Consider the following 24,522-nt stretch of genomic DNA (forward strand, 5'->3'; position numbering starts at 1 on the left):
ACTAAAAAACATTTAAAACAATTATGTTCCCAATCAGTCAGTCCAATCCAGTGACCAAAAACTGTTGTCTATCTACAAACCTAGCAAATCTTTCAAACACCACTCAACCACAGGGAGGACATGCAGACTCCACACAGAAGGTGCTCCAGCCAAGAATTGAACAGGAGAACCTCTTGCTGTGAGGCAACAATGCTACCACTGCAGCACCACAGCATTCTAAGAAAGCCAATCACTAAATAGTTATCTGCACAAAAAACTCTCAAACAAACTCAATAGTTTGAAACCTCTGCATAAACAACATCTTAATCAGTCATGGTCCTGCACATGCTCATCACAAAGTTAAGACTTTATGTTCACCATAAGACACTCTCCAAATACATACTCTCAACCTTTCACTGAAATGACAAAACAATTTTTATACATAACTGCTGCCTGTACAATCCACTAATTTGCATGTGGGTTTTCTATTTAGTAACTTCCATCTCTGTAAACTCTAGGAATGTATAAATGTAACTAATGTTTGTGTATAAATGTAAATAGAAATGTAACTACTGTCTGTTTAACAAGAACTTGGTATAATGCAATGTAAGCAAATGGAGCTTTTTACTTCAGGCCTCCACTGAAAAATGGGTATTATCCAGTCGGATTTCCCAGTAAACAAAAACAAACAAAATAAATAAATAAATGCATTTCCAGAGTAATACTATTTGAATTTTACATTACCAGCTTTTCTTTTAACTAAATAAAAAAAGGAATATTGTAATAAAATTAATAATTATTTTCCCTGAATAGCTGTGAATACCTCTCAACCTTTTAATGCAAAAATCTGGTTAAAGCACAAAATAATGGGGGGACAAAGGATCAGAAGTAGAGACAGATTTAAAATATTGCTCTGATAAACTTAAGAAGTTGCTAGAGTAACAGGATTTGTGTTAGTATGCATTTTACAAAGGAAATGAAGTCTGAAACTCAAATGCATGTCATTATCTAAGGATTTCAATCCTCAATGATTTGCCAGAAAACAAGAGGAGAACAGACCAAAATGTATGGGGTAAAGATCTGGACATTCTGCAAAAATTTGTACAGTTGAGAGGTATGTATGCTTTAAAATTAAAAAAAATAATAATAATGTTCCCTGGAGAAACCTTCTTTATGTCTGATTCTGAACCATCTATAAACTTATGCAGGCCCACACATAGTCACACATACTCATATACAGGCACTTGCTCACACTCACATATACACATGCAGTTGTGCACAGTCATATACATGCAATCACACACTTGCATACGTGCAAGCTCGCATACACGCACTCATGCACCCTCACATACAGTCATATACACATACTTGTACACTCACATAGACGCACACTCGCATACACCCACTTACACAAACTTGCATATACATATGCACTCATGTACACCCGCATATATACATGCACTCACATACAGTGACATACACACATTTGTGAATACTAGCGTACATGCATTCATGGGCAGTTGCTGACAACTGGACACACACATTTTCTATTTCTGACACACACACACACACACACACACACACACACACACACACACACACACACACACACACTTCGACCATCATCTCCATATTGGAAGACATCCAAAACCTACTCTGGCGAAAAGGGTTTACACTGAATGTGGTGCAAAGCTTGTGACATCATAGTTCCTTTGAAATTGTCTCAAGAAGAATTACATTCTGATGCACAAAGTTCAGCGGCTCTTTAACTCGGTCAACCTTCCCTGTCATTTGCTCTCTTTTCACTAACCTGTTATCCAGGCAGTGTAATGCTTTGCTCACTTGCTCCTGGGTGTCCTTGAGATTGTTCAGCAAGGTGTTTTTGGCCTCTAGTTCTACTTCAAACAATCCCAAGGAGTACGGCTAAGTAACCTCTTAGACAGACCAGTCTGCATGTCCCAGTGTTTGTTTATAGTGTTGCTAAGCAAAGCACTATGGCTCCTTCCTTCCAAAAATGTTCACTGGGTTAAGAACCACTGCACCTTAAATTCTCCTACCAATAAAAGAAATAAAACATAACAGTAACACATTAAGGGTTGGTTAGTCAAAGATGGGCTAAAGTGCATCATTTCTTATGTGTCCTGATTTAGGATTTACAGGGATTCATGGCACCTTATTACTCTGAGCTCAAAAGCAGTAAATACAGAGGAATTCAGTACAGTTGAGAGGTATGTTTGACACCTGAGGAAAAATGTGAGGGGAGGTTACTGTCAATTCATCTTGGACAACACAAAGATACTTTGAACAAAGGTCTGCAACTTAGCTACTTTTTTGGTTGCAACTGTATAACTGCATATTGTAACTCTAACCCTGAGACACACACACAGATGAGGGCCATTCAAGAAATAAAATAAGCAGTCCTGTTACAGAAGGCATGAAAGATGACCATGATTGACTTTAATCTCATTATATGTCAATGACTTGGGAATATACCACTACTTCATTATGTCCAGCATGACAGATATTAAGAAGACTTGAAATGTATGTGAAAGAGAAAGACTTGAAGAATAACAGGATCATGTTGATATGTCAAGCCCCATTGGCAGCCATTTTGCAGAAAACATTAAAATTCTACAAAAAGCAGTCAGGATTATTTTGTTGTATTAAAATAGCTCAAAAAACAAATATATAATGCAAAACTAGATTTTTTTTAGTTCTAAGATGGAATTTTCCTTTAACTAGATAAAGAATAAATTACTTTCCCCAAACAGATGCAGCTTTTGTGAGGCACCACACAGTCATGGATAGTCAGTGTGCCCCTTACACCCACAGACAGAAGCAAGGACACCTGAGCCCCTGAGATGCCCTTTGGATCCATGACAGGCCCTATTAATTCTGGAGTAAGTCCACAGGGGTAGGAGACCAGCTGGTAGACCAAGCATGGACATGGGGCACCGGGGGCCAGAAGGAATGATGTTCAACAGAGGAAGCAAAATGTGCCCTGTTTAATGATAGCTAGTCTATTGTTAGTTTACAATTCCAAGATGCATTTTACACATGTGTATTGAGTCAATATAAAAATCAAACAACAAACAAATTTAACTTATTTCATGCAACTTTGGAGATCCAAAACAGAAACTCAGCTCCCTGCTGCTGCTTCCACTTCCCTGACTTCTTCCTCTCATCCCATAATGACACTGAGGTCCAGTAGTTATACTTTTGTATAAATAACACTCCCCAGGCTCGCACATGCACACACACACACACACAGACACACACACACACACACACACACACACACACACACACACACACACAAACACACACAATTGCAGTTGACATGCAAGTGTGCAAGTCAATCAATGTTTACACTTATAACAAAGAATTAGAACTTAAGAATACAACATCATAAAGATAAGAGATCACATAAAGCTGCAGTAAAATGCACTCGGTAGGAAAGACAAAAGGGGGGCTTCTGTTACATTCTGCATGCCTTTCCTGGGACTATGATGACTTTCACAGGAATATTCATTTTTTCACACAACCAAAAAAGTGCCATAGGTGGTTTGATGATCGCCAAATTACCCAGAAACATCTGTGTCATGTGTGTGTGTGTGTGTGTGTGTGTGTGTGTGTGTGTGTGTGTGTGTGTGTGTGTGAGCATGCATCCTGTGAAGGATTGGTACTCCACACAGGAGCAGGTTCTTTTGCCTTGCACCTACTGAGTGCAGGGACAGGCTCTAGCTTCCACTCTACATTGCAAATCTTACAAGATTAAGCAGGTAGTACAAGAATGAATGAATGGATGAATACATTTTTTTTCTTGTCTACCAAGGATGCAAACTTCCCTCTTCATCTATCACACAATAGCAAAAAAAAAAAAAAAGTTGCAAAGCATAAGCAATTTACTCAGCACTTAAGGGGCCGCTATGGTGAAAAGAAAGAAAATGTACTGTAGTCCACTTTGTTATTCCTAGAGGTGTGTATCATTTAGTCTATCCACAAATGTCACAACAGGCAGTCATTCCGATAATATCTTGTTTTCTATCCAAGGCTGATTTTTTCACAATGTACCACAGTATGATTATCATTTCCAGCAGTATCCTGTCCTTAGTGACTGTAAATTCTATCTAGGCTTTCTGCAAGGAGCTGTTGGGGTAAGTACCATTTTTGTCTTATTTTTAATGACATAACTTTGTTGGGTGAAAGTTATTAGATATAGGTGTATAAAAAACCTCTACTCAGTTGCATACCGCCTACTTTGAGGCAATCTATGCCTGACATATAAAGCTATGTCCAACCCAGAATTAATGGACATGCTCCACCTCAGTAAATCTAAATCCCTTAGAGCCACGCGCTCGAGGGACTTGAACCTCAGCACAGAAATAAATAAAACATGCTGGAGGGACAGATTCATAACCCAAAGGCTCCCTTCGCTCTGGAATAGAATTCCAATTCATGTTAGGCAGAGCACCTCACTGACTCTCTTCAAGAAGAATCTTGATGAGTGGATGGGGGATCGTAGGTTTGTCCCAGGGATTACTTCCGTGTCACTATTAGACAGAGGCACAGTAAACTAAACTTTAAAAAGGGCACAGTATACACAAATCAAGGGGTGGAGTAAGCCAAACACAATCGGGCTAGGCTTATAAATGCCCCAGGGCAGATAGCCTAGTATGAACCTATGAACCTATGAACCTTACAAGAAGGAATGGTTAACATTTATCCTTTTCTGTTGTTGATATCCACTACCTCTCATTCACGTGTGATTTTTTTTTTCATATTTGATAACATATATGACATCATATTTGATAACATATGTGGCGTAAGCCACAAAGGGGTGGCGTAAGCCACAAATCTATGGGCTAGGCTTGTAAATGCCCTCGGGCAGATAGCCTAGTATGAACCTATGAACCTATGAACCTATGAACATATGTGACACTGCAGTAATTAGGATGAACTTCTGCAAAGCCTAATAGCTGAAATCTCTTCTGAAGACTTTCTCTTGGCAAAGAGGTCTTGTTCCTGCATTCTATAACACCAGCACTCAGAAGTAGGCACACCCTCTATCTTTGCAGATCATGGTATCAGGCACTGGTACTAAATGTACACCCAAGGCCACACTTCCCATTTCTATGCCGACAAATTGAGAAAGCACAAATGAAAAACAAAAGAAGAAAAACAGGCTACAAAATAATATACTTACTGCACCTATAATAGCATCCATCCACACCAGGAGAAAGAGGAAAAGTTCAGAACAAACGAGGCAGCAGGACTTTAATAAATACCCATTGCAAAGGGCTCTCTTGCAAGTTATCTTGTATGGTATGTATGAGGTATCTTTCGTACCTTACTTTTAGGGACCCTTTCTGGTGGTTAAATAATTGCAAGTGGTACAAAGCCACCACCAAGGGATGCATTAGCCAAAAACAGCTACACAAACAAACTCAGAAGACCCAGTCCTGAAGAAATGAGATACCAAAGGAGGCCTGACTCCTAGAGTTGTGGTACAAACTTCACTGCCTCTATAGAGTAAAACGATACCTTATTGACTCTGCTAGACAAAACACAGCAACTTCTTTTCTATTCCCCACCCTATTACATTCCTCTCCTACCCTAACCAATATCAACCCCTCTCTATCAACCAAACTAGAACAATTCTACAAAAAAGTAGTCCAATTCACAACCAACCAGCAATAAAAATCACATTAATGCCTCTGTCTAAAACAACTAAGTTGGCTTGAACTAAATAATTCTTTGTTATATTCACAATTAATTACTACTGTACAACCCTAAAAATTCCCATCTCTTCACTCCATCTTTCAGCCTTACACTACTAAGAGACCTCTGTGCTCCACTGACAAATCATTACTCTCCATAACTAAACCTAACAACAATGCAGGATACTCCCTGTATTCACACTGCATTGCTTATAGGTGGAAAACCATCCCTCTCCACTTGAGCACTGTTTAACCTGAAAGACATTGAATGTGAACCGAAATAACACCTGATAGATAATGTGCACCTGCACCTCCCCTGGTTAAACTGGCATGAATGTAGCTATATGAATTTGTGTCAAAAATCTCGGCTGCACAAAACGTAATGAAATATTATCATAGTTATAACTTCTTGTATCATATCATTTCCTTTATCATTCACTCCTTTCTTTCTTCGGGCAGCTCTAACTCTTAATCTTATCTTTCAAATCAAGGGGTAAAAAGGACACACAGACAAACCATTCCATAAAAAATGCAAGAAAAACCCAGCCACGCTGGAGTTTTACTTTGTGATACCTTAAATCCAGTGAAGGCCCATGGAATATATGCAAATGGCCCCTTAGGGGCATCGTGTTTTCAGCTACATGGCTTCTGAATTGACTTGACTTTTTTACTTTTTAAGTCTTTATGGTTACATTCAGGCCAATAAAGCCAACCCCCACTAGCTGTGGACTTGTCATCCTTATAAATACTGTTGCATCACTGATATGTATATTGATCCACCAGAGGAAACAATAATGCAGTTTGCATTAAGAAATCTTGAATAGCAAGGCAAAGTGGATATTTTATGACAGAGCATTAGAGTAAATATAAAGCCAAGAAAATCATACAATTTGTTATATTAACTCTTTAAATCATCTGTACTGCATTGTATGTGATCAGGTTAGATATCTCTATATCTGTGCAAACATTTTGATGACTAATATATTTAATAACATTAATGTTAAAGTTACGTTTGGTTATGCTGATTGTGAAGATCAAACACAAACAGGGACACTGACTGCTTTAGTTCTAATTTCACTGAACTGAACACAATAATTTAATTATCATTTTGCAGTCTTGTCAAATAGGAGTCCAAAGATAAAGGTAACCACAACAACCTTCCAAAAACATTCAGCACAATTGCAGTTGTTCCACTTTTCTGGCTAAGGACTTACTGTTGTCTGATCAATGCAGCACTTAAGCTAACCTGCACCTACTATTAAGCTATACAAATCAAAACCACTTAACTAAAAGCAAGGAATGTGTAATGAAAGTTTTGGTACGCTAAAGAAGTTTTTCATTTCTTGCTTTTAGTTAAGTGGTTTTGATTTTATTTTTTACTATTAAGCTATGCTAATCATCCAGTAGGTGTAGTTTTTTCTGGCCAAGAAATGCAGTATAGATACTCTCTTTGTAATTAGATTGTCGTCAATGAACAACCATCCAAGTAGCAAAATAGCAGCTGTCTGCACAATGTACTTCAATGACTGCTGTTTTTTTTTTTCTTTTAAAAGTGAAAATGCCTTGCGTTATAAAAATATAAATATGTTATTGTAACTTTAAATAAGGAAGTTCCTACTGTGACAAGGATGTGTGAGTCGTAAGCTCCATTTGCAAATGCTGAAGGAGTTAGACATTGTACAGGTGACATGGTTAACATGTCTTTCCAATGTTGCATGAAAGGCCAAGGCAGTACACCTGGACTGGAAAATGGAGTTATTTGTCTACATTTTCAAATATGTGAACATGAGAGTGTTCTTGTTAGAAAGGCTCATTCTACTTATCTTTCATGAGAATGTACTGCCTGTATTCTGGAACGGTGACTTCATGTAATGGCGAATCCTTTGATTCAGAAAGAACAATGCTGATTCCATTCTTACCATGAAACAGTGAGTACTGACCAAAAGAACTAGAACATGGATATATGTAGCAAAAATGAAGTTAAATTGAGAATAGATGGGTGCACTCTTTCTGACAGTTTGAAAACCTTAGTAATACAAACAGAAATATCTATAAATAAATGTCTGACAACCACGGAATATAGACACTTCTACATTTTGAAAGGCATTGGTTTAGATAGTTTGTGTACTAGAGGGTGCCACCTACATGGGCTTATGGGAACTGCATTAAGAACCAGTTACTGGGAGGAAGCCATGAGGCACACACAGAACACACTGGAGGTTTTGTATTCCTCAGTTTGCCATGGAATGCTTGAGTATTCCATAGGATAAGCTGGAGACCATTACTGGTGACTGGGATGTTTGGTCTGGTGTGCTTAGTTTTCTTTCACTGTAGCCAACATCAAGACAAGCAAGTCAGAAAATGACAATGATGAAGATGATGGTGATTCCACTTAAGCTGTGTGACATGACAGATCCTATGACAGAATTCCGCAAGTATCTACAAACTCAAGGAACTGTTGTATTCTGAAGAAACTGAAATTGAACTTTGATAACAGCTGTTCTACTTCACTCACTTTGAAAGCGCAGTTTACTGCAGTCACAGCCACTGGCACACAGACACTGTCAGGTCACTAGTTTTATGTTGTCACTGTTAACTTGGTGAGTCTATGCAGCTGTTAGAGCTGTTTATACAGATCACCAGTTTCTCCAAGGCAAAATGTGGTCTGCTTGCAACAACGCAACAGCCATAACATTTCCTGACCTTGTACAAGGTAAGAGCTGCTATCTTCCAAACAATTATTAACTTTTAAGCTATCAATTAAATGTTTAAAAATGTATTTTACTTTATCATTTATATAGTGGCATTGCAAACTTCAACTTTTCTATTAAATGTTTAGATATTTATTTTACTTTGTTATTTATATAGTGGCTGTTTTTGTAGCTGCATCAGGCAGCTCACACCGAGCAGTAGGAGCAAATGATCTAACAAAAACGTATTTCTGAGGATATTTAAATATGATACCAATACAGGTAATCCCATATGAACTAATGAAGAAGGCAATTCTGGACATACTGCTGATGATGAGAAGATCATTCTTAACAGACATAAATGAATGAAGCAAAGGTGATTTTGCAAATTTTAATTTTACACTGATTTTTGAATGGGATCTATTCCAGTGAAGGTATGAAAAAAATAAAAAAAACTTGGAGAAATTAAACATGGTAAAATACAGCTGTAATATTTATAACATAGTTCAGGCATTTATATTAATCTATGGCATTAATAGATACCATCTGAATTTATATATGAATATAATATGGTTCCCTCTGAACTGACCTCTTTTCTACATTACTGAAATAAAACTATTTTCAGTATTTTAGAAATAACAGAAGCAACATTACATTTTTTAATAATAACATATAAAATCTGGAATGATATGACAGCATATAATATTGCAAAAAAAAGCAGAAAAAAGCAGAAGTAGTATTACTATTATCAATAAATGAGTTTGCAGTGCCATCCGTCGTTGTTGGACATTTGATACTCATTTCTAACGCCACTGTGCAAACATCAGGAGGTATGTCTGTATATTGAAAATATGAAGAAAACACAATCAGCAGTCTCTAAGGTAAAACTTATCTTCTCAGATCCAGCAAAAACAGACCCTTGGATTTTGAAAGGTTTACTGCAGTACAGAAGCTTTAACTCCAAAGGTCTCCTCCCTCTTTAATTACTCCAAATCCTTTGGGTTTCTAATACCATGACGGGAATGGACCCCATTCCTAAGTCAAAGTACGATTAAAGTTCATGAAATTAGTATTGTTTCACTCTTTGATGTCAGCCAAAAGAGCTATTTGCAGCACCCGCAATGAGTGATTCATATCCCAGTATCCCAATGAACCAATATGGCAACACTGGCTATACAATGGACAGCAGTCTCCCCAGGGAAGCTGCATGTGAATCCAGCACTCCAGGGGAATGGATAACAGATTAGCTATGTGCTGTCTCCAAGAAATGATGGAAGAGCTGGAATGATGTGATGGAGTAATTCAGAGAATCAGTCTACCAGGTTAGTTTGGATGCAATGAGGAAAAAGTTTTTTGTCTATTAACAAAGTACTATTCTGTCTGTTAACAGAGTACACCCATTCAACCCCATTGAATGAGTCACAGCCCATAGCATGGTTACATGTACCATGAATCTGCATGTGTGCATGCGTGTTTTGTGTGTGTTTGTATGTATGTGTTTCTATACATATGTGTGTGTGTGTGTGTGTGTGTGTGTGTGTGTGTGTGTGTGTGTGTGTGTGTGTGTGTTTGAAAGGTTGATGTGTTTGTCTTAGCAGCTTTACCCTTTCTTAATAGGAGATTCTTACCATAACCTTAATTAGCAGTTTAAAATAGCCAATTAATGCTGGTTGTGAGAAACTCTACTGAGTCCCAGGAAAGGGCATTTCAATGAGGTGATATAAGTTAATGCCCACTAATCCAAGAAATAAATTAAATTATCCAGAATACAAGCCTTGGCATAAATCATTATTGTGGAGGACAGTTATGGTGTAACAAAGTATTGTGAGTATAAAAAGTATCCTGCATGACATTCACAATATAAAATAATACCTTTGAAGTCACTCATTGTGTGTGAGTACAGTATATGACACAGCTGTATTATGGGATATCTTGGAGAAGCTATATGGTGTAACATGGCACTATGGAGGATTCTCATTGTATACACAAGTATCCTACATGATATGAAAGTGAGTAAGAGTACCACTAAAGTTATACATGATGTAAAGAAGTCTCTTGTATAAAATTCATGGTATAAAAGAGGATCCTGATAGTATATATGGTATGACTGCAGACAAGAGGTATTATTTTGTTAGATGTGGTAAACAGGTGTATTGTGGATGATGCATATGGTGACTCATTCAGGAGGATGTGCATGGAATTATGCTTATAATTAGATGGTGTGAGTGGGAAATGTTCATATGTGACCACCTCTTAAGCTTCTGAAGCAGTTGCTACAAGATAGATATGAGACACTGTGGTGCACTCATGTGGGCAGGTATCAGCAATAGACAAAGTACCTTTCTATAGGGAAGGTAGGGGGATGGTGGAGGTAAAGTGAAAAAAACAGAAGCAGAAGAGCAGATATACCTGCTATATAAAACATATTAAATACAATGTAAACTGATATTGTATGCAAAATTTTACTGAAATCCTTAACACTTTTAAGATCACATGCAGGTGGATTTTCCTGCTACAACATATAGACAAGCAGAGATGATGATATGAAATGGGTCTACTTGAAAACATCGACACGCCAAAACACCAACATCGAGAACACCGAGACAGGAAGATCGACAAATGAGATGACCGGCAGTTTAAAAGCATGAAACTTCACATGCCCGACAAACCACAATCCCGACAATCAACAAAACAAAACAAATACCTTTTCCAAAAAACACACACAACACAAGCATACCAAAAACCTTACAAACCTACACTAAACCTTACATACACAACTATCTATGCACTAACCTTAACCCAAACCCTGACCCTAAGGTCTGTCACTATCGCACACTCACCTAACCCATGCCCTAACCCTAACTCATTTAACCTGCCCCTAACCCTAAAGTCTGTCACTATCGCACACTTACCTTACCCACACCCTAACCCTAACTCACTTAACCCGCCCATAACCCTAAAGTCTGTAACTATCGCACACTTACCTTAACATGTCAGTGTTCTCAGCATTGGGCTTTTAAACTGTCGGTCATCTCAGTTGTTGATCTTCCAGTCTTAGTGTTCTCGTCGTCGGTGTTTTGGCGTGTCAGTGTTTTCAAGTAGACCCTATGAAACACATTATGTTTCCTGTCATGGTTGGGAAGCTTCTATTCGCCCTCCTGAATGAATAATAATACATCTGTACACATTGTACACAGGGCTATCATACAGGGATGGACATTTTCTGTTTCTGAATCCTTTACTGTTGGTTTGTAATCCTAAAATAGTCCCCTAGTCTCCCACAGAATAAAGTGCTGTCTTCATCTTCTAGTGTATTTATATATTCATTTATTTATTTGCTTTTTTGGACAGATAACAAACTTATTACTCGCATAGTCATGTGTATTTATTTAATTATTTATATTTATTTATTTATAAATGCGTGTATTTATTTATTTATTTATTTTTGTTTGCTTATTTATTGCAACAGTTATAATTCCAATCATATTGTTTAGCTGAACACAGATTGTGAAAAGGGCTGATGTTAAGAAGTTTCAACCTGGAAGCCTCCCAGTAGAATTTGTTGATTTCAGTCTTGAATGCTTAGCAGTGCTTGTTGCTTAATTCTATTACAGCAGTCCAGTGTTTTTTTCCTAAGGCAGTAATATTTTATGTGAGGTTTGCATTCCCTTAAAATCATGCAGTGCAATACATGCTAAACATACTAACAAGATATTAATGAGAAGGGCAAAGTATTTTGTGGATAAAACAAATGAGCAGATACAGAGTTAAAAGATGCTTGTCCAATCACTCTTCATTCATAATATTATAGCCATGAAACAGAAGATTAATCTGCCCTGCTATCATTATGCTGTTAGTTTCACAAGCAAATTACCGATTGCAGTAAATGATGTCACTGATTCAAGCAGCGGTATTAGCACAAGGTGGAGGAGGGGCTGCAGACAGAACTGACTTGCTAGAAAAGAGAGCTTGACTTACGTGGACGTGAATGATTTGTAAACAGCACTGAAAGGTTACACAATGCAGTTTTATAAAACAATGTGATGTCTGAGCGATCCATACATTACTCTAAAGTGCAGCTTTGTTATTAATCTTTTTTTGTGGGGGGATAATACATGTTTCAGTGGTTTTACTGAAGGGCAGTCCCTCACAGCAGATATGAGGAGAAATGATGCAACTTTTCTTCTCATTTACAAGTAGGGAACATCAATGTAATTAATTATGCGATTGTTAGCAAACCCATTTCAGTAGTGAAGACGGTATAATGTGACTTTGCTCTGTTAGACATACCAGATTCGGGAGGATTTGGTAATATGCTAATATGAGAATGTACTAGCCAAGGGACATATCAGACTTTTCACAAGTCCCCCATTAAAGTTTTGGATTGCAGTTTTAGATCCTTTTTTGTGAGTCAATATTCTCCAATTAATTTAGCAAATAATGCAGAAAAGGTAAGATTAATGCTATCACAAATGGCTACTAAAAATTGCATGTATTAAAATGGCATGAAAACTAGTCAAATTTTGATAGCAGTTTTGCAAAAATTTCATCTGTTGTTAGTCTTTTTTAGTTATAGCAAGGTCAGTCTTTGTATTAAAACATCTAAATTGTATAATATTGAAATTGTGAGGGCATCGGTTTATCACGTGGATTAAATAAATAAAAAATACTCTGGTCACCATAACCTCTATGTTTTGTTGCACTGTATAGAAAAAAAGCTAACATAAGTTTGATTATCATGACAAACTTCAGTCCACTTGCAGACTTGGACACAATAAACACACTTTTGTTGATTTACCTGTCACTTCCATGTACATTGCATTCATTGCTGAGATATGCAGTATGACTGAGATGGGATTAAACTCTGTGAAGCTACTCTTACCAAGTTGCTAAAACAATTTGCAGTCAACAACTATTGGCTGAGACTGGAATGTGGAATTGTATGAGTGTTTTGGCAAAAGATAAAATGGAACATTTTTCCCTGCCCTTCAGGAGACAAAATACACTACATAATATATTCATACATGACAATAAAAAGTTATTATGGTCACACATGTTCAGTTCAATTAGTTAGAAAGAAATGTAGACATTTTTATAAATTTAAAAAACAATGCATGTCCTTGAAACAAGGATGATGTTATTTGTAGAGCAACAGTGTTTTCATGTTGGAGAAACAATCAGGTAGAATGTGGCATTGTTTGTTATGTGACAGTACCTTAAACATGGCTAAACTTATACATCATTACTGAAAACAAAAGCAGAGTATACTTTGTAATACAGATGCATATCGAAGAATGAAACCCTATCTGTGTCTAGGGGAAATAGACCCTAGCACTATATGTAACTGAATCATTTGACTATTAACGTGACTTATCTTTGCTAAGACCCATTAACCTCTGCACAAACACACGCGCGCGCGCACGCACACACACACACACACACACACACACACAAACACACACACACACACACACACACACACTTCTAATTCTCATTATTGCAACCTACGGAAAGCTGGCAGCTATTGCATTTAACCAGCAAGTGCAGTAAAAAACCCTTACCATCTTTTTGAAAATCTGAAAAGCTGGGCAGTTCTTCACTGAGCATCGACTGACTTCTCTGTTCATCATATTCCAGGGGTATTTGACAGAAGTGCTGTGATATTTGCTAAGTCAGTAGGTAAGCAGTGCTCACTGCCCCTTCTGAGGATGATGTGTGCAGTGTGTTGGGGAGATGACTTCAGTATTTCAGGCACAGCTAATGGCTAGCTCCATGCTGCAGTTTCACTCCTGCAAATAACATGATCTTCCTTCGCATATGTCCACCCTGACAAGTTCTCTTTATGCCGCCGTTAGTCAGCCTGGCATCATAAAAGGCACGACTCTTCAGAAGAACATAAAAATGAAATACAGCTTAAGGCCCTTCTCTGCATAGCAATGTGAAAAGAAAAAATATGTAGTAATTATTACTTATTTATATACATCTCTACTTTCTCACTGTCCTGTTTCTTATTCTCATGCAGCTTATATTTTAAACAACTGTGAGAAGCATGCTAAGTCAATTTTTAGCTGACAAAAATAATTCACAGTTGCATTAGGGAGATTATGGTACATATGACATAAATATATAGAAATTTACTTGCATAACTTACATCTGTATAGAAATGTGTGCATGATTAATGCAATCTTCCATAAAGTGACCCTTGACAACAACGACCTGATTATATCTTCAAGTCACAACATCTACTGTTTACTAAATTTGAAAGAGTTAATTTTGCAGAAAGGCACAGTCATTGTTCTGCTCTATGCTATTTTATATGATCTACAGGGACAGAGTTTTACAATAAAATGTCACAGTCAATTAAAGTATGACTGAATTAAGCCACTGGCTATGAAGAAAAGCCATAAAGTTCTGATTTTATTGAGGTTCTGTTGCAAAGATACTGACTCGCATTCATAAATAACTCTGCAGTGCATGTCACATTAACTAGATGGAAATGCTAGACTCATTCTTAATACTAGTTGCAATAAAAAACATCACTATCTGAAGGATTCATAAAGAATTCTAACAGTTGCATATTCTGTGATAGAAAGGCCCTGTTTTTGTGATGCAGAGATTTCTAATTCACAGACACATTAGCCACAATTAGGAAAGACCTCTTTATCAGTTAATTTACATGGCTTTGAATCACCACTAACTAGCATGAGTGCAGATCATTACTTTCTTGTGGTAGTTTACAGTGGCAGCTACATTGTGTTAGCACAGACTCCCTCTCCCCATTACTGCTCCCCCCACACACACTACATACCCCATGCTTGCCCTTTTATCTGAGCATCTCCAATGTCTCATTCTTTCCTGCCCTGGTAATTCACAAGTGATTACATGCAGTCCTTCAACCTACATATTCGAGGTTCCCACTTTATGTCCGTTAGGAAATGCATGCTTGTGCAAAGACTGTGATCCTAATACTAATGTATTTCAATATTTCTAGAAGAAATACTTAGCATTCCTCCATGTTAGTGTACCATAATTACTTATGGTTGTTGTCCTGATGTCTTGTGCTATGAGGTTGAGAGGTATGCGTAACGTTCCCTGCCCCACTCCCTATATGTAGCGTTCCCTGTCTCATTCCCTGATAAGTCACAAACTGTTGTGGACATTGCATAATGCCTGAGATCTTCAATATGTGTTAAAACATTTACAACATGCTTGTACTTACTTATTACTTAGTGCAGTGGCCTAGTTCATAGGTTCATAGGTTTATACTAGGCTATCTGCCCTAAGGCATTTATAAGCCTAGCCCAAATTTTTGCGGCTTACGCCACCCCTTATATGAAAAAATACTGTGCCCATTAGTTTGTTGTGCCTCTGCCCAGCAGTGACATAGAGATGATTCCCGGGGTAAACCTACGATCTCCCATCCACAGGTCAAGATTTCTCTTGAACAGAGCCAGCGAGGTGCTCTGCCTCACATGGACCGGGATTTTATTCCACAGCATAGGGAGTCTCTGAGTGATAAATCTATCCCTCCAGCACATCCTATTTATATCTGTGCTAAGGTTTAAGTCACTTGCTCTAGTGGTTTTGGTGGATTTGGATTTTTTAAGGTGGAGCATATCCATTAATTCTGGGTTGGACATGGCCTTGTATGTCAGGCACATGTCACCTCTGAGCAGATGGTATGCGACTGAATAGAGCTGGAGTTTCTTCAATCTGGCAGCATATGACAGATTTTGGAGTCCCTTTATCCTTTTGGTGAGGAACTTTTGGGGTCTCTCCAATTGCTGCAGATGTCGGGTGAGATACATCCCGAATGGGGCATTGTACTCGATCATTGCTCTGATAAGTGAAGAGTACAGGGGAACAATGACCTCACTAGATCTGGATGTGAATCCCTTCATGATCAGGTGGGCAATGTAGAAGGTCTTTCTAACCACTTTAGCAATGTGAGTGTCAAAAGAAAGGCCACTGTCAACCTGGGTCCCCAGGTCCCTGATAACCTCTTCTGTGCTTAGTGGATTGCCACCTATATGGTAGCTTGGGGTTACCTTGTTTTTCCCAAAGGGTATGACTATACATTTTTGGCGTTTAACTTCAGGCCATGGCTCTGGCACCAGCTATCTGTTTCCGTGAGTCCCTTCTGAAGGATATCCGTGTCCGATGCACTTTCCACTATGGCGCCCAGTTTGCAATCATCTGCAAACTTTGTCAGCCAAAGTCCTCCCATGTTGGCCTGTACTTCTGAGAAGTAGATGCCGAACAATAGGGGGCCAAGGACCGAGCCCTGTGGGACACCACTTGTGACCGGCTTGGAGTCTGACATAGCACCAGCAACTCTAACCCTGTGGGTTCTGTCCTTAAGCCAGTTTGCAACCCATCTTGTGACATATGGGTTTACATTTAAGCTGGTAAGTTTTTCTACAATACCCGAGTGGGGTATTGTGTCAAAAGCCTTTGCAAGGTCAAGGTAGGCTGTATGGACTGCCTTTCCCTCATCAATGGCCTTGGTGACTGTTTCAAAGAAGTCAACCAAGTTCAAAAGGCATGATCTTCCCTTGACGAAGCCAAACTGGGTCAGGTCCAATGTCTGCAAGTCCCCTATATCTTTGTTTATGAGCTCCATTATGATCCTCTCCATAGCTTTGCAGACTAGACTTGTTAAGCTTATGGGGCGGTAATTACCAGGGTCCGTAGAGGCACCGCCTTTGTGGAGTGGGACCACAGTTGCCGTACGCCACTCCTTGGGCACGTATCCTGTGGTAAGGCTGAGATTAAACCGCTGCCTTATGTGCGGGTTTAATTCCTTGTTTAGCTTGTGTAGCACACAGCTGTGGACACCATCCGGTCCCATTGATGCTGTGTTTTTAGCTTTAGAGAGAGCAGCTTTCACCTGCGCATTTGAGATGTCTGGGAGGCTACACTCCACTGGGATAGTTATCTCTCCTTTAGGGGGGGAGAGGGGGGTGAAGTTTGCACTGAACCTGTCTGCCAGTATGTTGGCAATGTCTGTGGGTTCAGTGATTTTTGTATCATTTTGGACTAATTCTGAGCATATCTGGGAGTTTCCACCCAGGTTCCTAACATAGCTGAAAAAGGCCTTATGATTGTCCTTTGAATCCATGGCAATTTTTCTCTCAAAATTGGCCTTAGTTGATTTTATGAGTGCTCGTATTTTTTTACTAATAATGATCAGGGGTGACTTCCCTTTTATGGATTTTGTTCTATCATGTAATAGCTTTCTCCTCTTATTGTAAAGTTTGTTAATGGCTGGGGTCCACCAGACTGGACGTTTGCCCTTTGTGGAAAGAGTCTTGGTTTTATTTGGGATTGCCTGATCCATGCAGTCCTGGAGGTGTTCATAGAAGGCTTTTGTAAGGGCTTCCGCAGCTTGGGTTGTGGTTTCCACTGGCTCAGTGGCCTTGAAGGATACCACACCAGTCTTGAGTAGTGTGAAGTTTGCTTTAGAGAAGTTCTTCACTGTGGTCTTTTTGTTTGGGGTGGGGGCGGGATGTGGATTTCCAGTGAGATTAGTTTATGATCAGATCTCACCAATGAGGGATATACTTCCGGTGTGGAGCATTTTGTCCCCATGTTTATGATAATGAGATCTAGTATATTTTCTCCTCTCATGGGAACAGTGACTAGCTGTTCCATGGCATTTGAATTTATGAACTCCAGGAACCGTTGGGCTAGAAAATTAGGGCTTGAGTAATGTTCCCAGTCTATATTCGGGTAGTTGAAGTCACCCAATATGATGGTGTTTGGAGATACATTTATACCCTCCAGTGTCTTCAAGAAGGCTGTGTGGGGTTCCTGAGTTTGAGAGGGTGGCCTGTAGCATGCTACAATTTGTAGAGCAGTTTTGCCTATGGTTAGTTGCACCTGGATGGTTTCCGAAGCTTCGTGCGTTGCCACCAACCTGGAGGTGTTAGTACTAGAGATTTTTGTACCAAGGTGCAAGGTTCAAATCTGTTCTTCCCTCTTAGTACTTTATTTATTTATTTTTAGTATCTCACTTATTTCTGTTAAATATGATATCCTCTGTGTATATATACAATTTCCAAGAACTAATAAAAAATCCAACAGGGAAACTGTACTAGACTGAACCTTAACAAATAAACCCTTCCTCTACCAGATTATTGGTGGCTGTCTACCAGACAGTCTTAGTGACCACATACCAACCTATCTCCTTAGATACCATACTAACACCCCTAGGAATACCACTTATCGCCAAATTCACAATAAAAAAACCTCAGCCTCCAAAACATTATAGATGCATTAACACATTGTGACTGGTCCCCCCTCAAAACCTTGCCTGTAGAGGATGCCATGGAGTATTTTAATAATACTTTCCTTAATATCCTAAACAGTAGATCCCCAATTAGGACATTACACTCTAAAGAATACTACCCACCTTGGTTAACTACTAATACCAGGAAACTCCTTAAGCTAAGGGATAAAATGTGGAAGGCATGGCGAACTACCAAAACCCAAACTGATTGCACTGCCTACAAACAAATCAGGAATAAGGTAAAACAGCAAGTTAAACTAGAGAAAAAAAAACTACTATACAACACTACAAATTAGTCGTGAAAAAAATCCTAAAAATTTGGCCAAACCTCAGCCCCTCCCCCTAACCTAAAAGACAAAAATAGACACTACTGCTGAAGTGTTTAATAAGTACTTTTCAGAAAGTATAATATCCCTAACCAAAAACAGCTCTGTAAGCAATAACACCGTAATCCACTCACCTACAACACCTAGACCAGCTATCGATAATAATAACTTCTTCTCTTTCAAGCCCATCCCCTCAAGCACCATAGAAAAACTACTACTCAAACTCAAACTCACCACACTAGCAGCAGACAGCTTACTATCCGCATTCATAAAAATAACAGCCGAAGCGTTATCCTATCCAATGTCAATTCTCATTAATCAATCCATCTCAGAACAGTATGTCCCTTCTATCTGGAAAACAGCACACATAATGCCCCTACATAAAGGAGGCAACTCAACTGAACTGTCAAATTATAGACCAATTGCCATACTTTCCCCTCTCAAAATTACTAGAATGCTGCATACATTCTCAACTTTTACAGTATCCCTCCACTAACAATCGACTAGCTATATCCCAACATGGTTTTAGGCCCCATCATAGCAGCACAACTGCCCTCCTCAGTTTCACCAACACCATCAACAAATTCAGAAATGAAGGGAATTTAGTGTCATCAATCTTCCTTGATATATCCAAGGCCTTTAATACTGTTTCCAACCATAAACTCCTGAACATTCTATACAATCCGAACTTTAGTCCCTCTAGTCTTGCCTGGTTCTAAAGCTACCTAACTGGCCATCAACAAACTGTAAAGTGTCAACAGGACCTATCCTCAATACTCCCAGTCGCATTAGGTGTCCCACAAGGATCCATACTTGGACCTCTTATCTTCAGTATATTTACAAATGACCGATACACTGCCACCTCCTGTGCCTCCATAATCCAATACACAAATGATACAACACTTATATGTACAGCAAAAAACATGCAACAGCTCTGAGATTTAACACAAAAGTCTTTTAGTGAAATAGAACTCTGGTTAGCCAAGTCACAACTAATATTGAATCCCAATAAAACCAAACTCATGATATTCCACCCCACTTGACCCTCAGATCCTCCACCCACCCTCCATATCATCTCCTCTAACAATACAGTCATTACTCCAGAATCGCAGGCTAAACTACTTGGCATAAAAGTTGATAATAAGCTCTGTTTTGCCCTCCACATCGCATAATCAATAAAGCCAACCAAAACCTGGAATTGCGCTACAGGAACAAAAATTACCTTACAGCTCCCACCAGAATTACTATTGCTAGAGCCTACCTTCCATCAATACTTCTTTACAGCTTCCCCATTCTAACTAATCTTAAAAAATCTGACCTTAACAAACTAGTAGCAAGCTATAATAAAATAGCAAAATTTCCATCTGACTCCACACACAGAACGCACCACTGTCTTGCCTTAAAAAAAACGTCCTGGTTAGAACTCCCTCAGCTATTTATCTGTAACCAGCTAACCATGGCCCATAAACTATTCCACCAGCCCAAAAAACTCCTGCCCTATCACATATTTTACAACCCTTCTCCAACAATCGCACTCTTCACTCAGCTAACAAATATCTCCTTTGAGTACTGGAGGGACAGGTTCCTCACCCAGAGACTGCTCATGCTATGGAACAGACTTCCCATACATGTCAAGCAGAGCACCTCACTGACACTCTTCAAGAGAAATCTTGATGAGTGGATGGGAAATAGAAAATTCACCCCAGGAATAACTCCAGTGGCTCTACTCGACAGAGGCACTGGGAACTAAGGTTGGGTGGCACAATGCCAGGGTAATCCTATGGCTAGGCTTGTAAAGGCCCCAGGGCCATTAGCCTAGTACATACCTATGAACCTATGAACCTAAATCCCTAAGTCCTCTAATACTGCCGATGATTCTGTCCACTCCTCATATGTTGCAAAAGCCTAGAATGCTCTTCCTCCTGACATTACAAATACTCCTACTCATCACTCTCTCTTTCGGCTTTTCCTGGTTAGGGGTCACCACAGCAGAACTCCGGTCCGCTAATGATTGGCAGTGGATTTTTACAGTGCAGAGTTTCCAGCCTGATGCCCAACCTTTAAAGAAGGCACACCTATTCATGCACGCACCTACCTGCATGTCTTTAATGTCACTCGACCACAGGGAGGACATGTAGACTCCACACAGAAGACACTCCAGCTGAGAACTGAATGGGAGAACCTCTTGCTGTGAGGCATGACACTTTTAAAAAGCTTCTCAAGAATCACCTAACTACCATGTGGTTATGCCCATGCTATCACCCAGGATAACTACTTCCCCTGCCTTCATGCTACCCTGTCCTTAAAAACTAAAAGACATACCTTGAGGTCTTCCCACTAGTACCAACTCTAATTACAGGGTGCATTTATTATAGGGTCTACCTAGACATGGTTCACCTTGAAATGTTGCCTATGTCTTCACCCTGTACTTTACATGCAATATTATATCGGTAATCACATATACTGTATTTTATATGTCTGTTATCTGTAAGTCTCATTGATTGTATTCTATAGGCTAGGCCTCATACATTGTATGCTTAGCCTCATATATTGTATTTCATATGTGAAGGATTGCATCAGCAACCCCATCTAATCTTTGTATTACTGTTTATATTGTTTCCAAGTTGTGTGTTGAATGATACTGTATTTTATTGTGCTGCAGTTCTTTCTTTAATGTGGAGCTTTTCTCTTCAGGCCTCCTCTGAAAATGTGTACCTCCCCAGTCAGACTTTCCCAGTAAACAAATGCAAAATAAATAAATAACTAAATAAAATATATAAAGCCATAACAGAATGCAAAAGACTGCATAGAATAAGGTTATTATAAACCCCCTACTACTAGATTCACACTAGTATGCAGGCTAATTCACTCAAACCTCTTCTGCATTTGTATATATTATGCTGGGTTCATAGTCGTTTTTTTTTTCCCATTATTTAATAATATTACCACATCCCAGCTAGGAATATAGCTTCTTCAAAGTATCAATGGTAAAAATATAACTATCATTAATCAAGTCTCCTTGCTTGCATTGTTTTATACCATATATATATATATATATATATATATATATATATATATATATATATATATATATATATATATGGTTCCCTATCAGAAGCCTGAAACACTATAAGCCTGAAAATCAAAATCCTGAAAACTATAGACAGAAAGACCAAAATCCTGAAACTCAAAATCCTGAAAACACAAAATGGACATACTGACGTCATTGTGGCTTTGCTATTGTTAGCCCTGTGGTGTTGGGTCATGCGTTGGGTTCAGGTAAGTGTGCGGTTGGTTTTATGTTAGGGTTAGGGGCGGTTTAAGTGAGTTAGGGTTAGGGCGCAGGTTAGGTATGTATGCAATAGTGACAAATATTGGGGTTAGGGGCGGTTTAAGTGAGTTAGGGTTAGGGCGCGGGTCAGGTGAGTGTGCGATAGTGACGGACCTTAGGGTTAGGGTTAGGGTCAGGGTCAGTTGGTAGATATTAGTGTGTTTATAGTGACATATCAGCATTATTTGTGTTTTCAGGATTTTGAGTTTCAGGACTTTGGTCTTTCAGGATTTTGGTCTTTCAGTCTATAGTATATATATATATCATAGTTTTGGTATATGACAAACTATTACTGTATATCATATGCTAAAATGATGGGTCTGCAGAATACCCCTACACCATCTGTTGCCAGCTTATTAGCACTACGCACCCTGAGAAAGAGGGCAACCTCACTCAGAGCACAAACCGCCTCATATTTACTGACAACCATATACATTTACCACATACTAAATGCATGTGTGAGAGGTGCAGATACCTAGCTAAACCAGTGGTATCTCATCAAAACACAATGTCAGTACAAATCAGGCGGTCAGTACTTGGACTCACTTTGCCCCGCGGGGTATGCTACTCATTCATATTTAAGGCAAAAACTGACACAAATTCCTCAACAGGATGAATATACTTCACTAGGCAAGCATATAGCCCCACCTAACACCGAACACAAACACTGCTATGAAGAGTATCAGATCTGGCACACCACAGCTTTTTAAGGATTGGTGGCCAACCGCTATATATATGGAAATGTCCTTGTCAAAAAAAACTCTATGGGGATGCACGCAGATGAACCAATCACCAGGCTGAGCAAGGAAAGGGTGACAATGAGCTGCTTCTTAGATGTCAGCACACATTAGGTCATTAGAGCACTCATGTCACTTCTGTTCATTGCCCATGCAGTCATAAATGACTTGAGAAGCACATCCTTGGACTATATGAAGAGAGACATGGAGAGACATGGCTAAGATTTCTCAGTATGCATCCACGTCTAGTAAGAAACACTACTTCTATCAACTTTGACTATACATCCTTCTTCGACTATGTTAGCATCCTATCTGTGGTTCAGTTTGGAGGAGCTGCTCCAAGTCTGGCAACTTAGCCAGAGACCTGGAGTGACTCTCAACTAAATCCAAGGCATCCACTGTGATCAACAAAAATAAATATATTTTAAGTTTGCACTGCACTTTTTTGAACTGTGTTTTGTTCAATTGCTGTTTCATTTTTTTTTTTTGCCATTGTTGCTACTTTGACTGTTTTTTCTGCACTTTGAAATCCTAGAAATTCTGTAGTTCAAAGCATAGGGTAGATTCAGATCTGCTAAATCTAGGCTGTTTGGCATAAACTGAGCACTAAAGCCAGCCGTCCTACATTACGAAGGCCCTCGTGTACCCCTGTGGTAGATGTGTACAGCCCAGGACCCATCTGAGTTGGAGATTATTAGAATAAGGCTCAGTTTTGAGCTCTACCATTGGCTAGTTTATGTTTAAAATGTTTAACTTTGCTTTCACTTAAATACCGCATTTGTGCGTAACCTCACACTGGTGGAGTTTATCACTTCTGTGTATAGACACAAAAGCTTAAAAACAACAATTTTCCCTTGAGAATTGCTAGAGAACCCTCCTTTGCTTCACTACCTCACTGTGGCAATGCAGCTACGCATTGCTACCCAGCGAGCAACTCATCTGCGCATTCTAAGGCATTGACCTAGTCTTCCCCCCTTAGCCTTCCACAGAATAGTCACCCTTGTTATTCTCACAAGCAAATCCTAGTCCATCTAGCCCATCTCCACTAGTCACTACAATATATACCTGCTATAATGGATGGACAGTTTCCCATTACTTCTTCAGTCAGTCTGATTGAAATGGGCATCCTGAGGAATTGCCTCATCTATATTGACAATCACTTGCTGCTAAAGCAAACAAATACAGTATGTAAGAGATGTAACTACCATAAATTAGAAGCAATCCTCTCACATAACAACAAACAAGACATACAACAGGTTCTCAGCACACACACCTTCCCTCTCACACAAGAGAAGGTCATGACACATTAACCCACATACGAGGAGGTACTCACTAAGCGTCTACTGAAAGACCAGAGACCTCCCAAGTGCAAGCAACATATGCATACTGGTAAATGAACAGAATCCACCACCACACATAATGACACACATATCAGTGTCTCAACAGTT

Source organism: Protopterus annectens, chromosome 1.part1, assembly GCF_019279795.1.
Source record: "Protopterus annectens isolate FY-2018-M chromosome 1.part1, PAN1.0, whole genome shotgun sequence".
Lineage (NCBI taxonomy): Eukaryota > Metazoa > Chordata > Ceratodontiformes > Protopteridae > Protopterus > Protopterus annectens.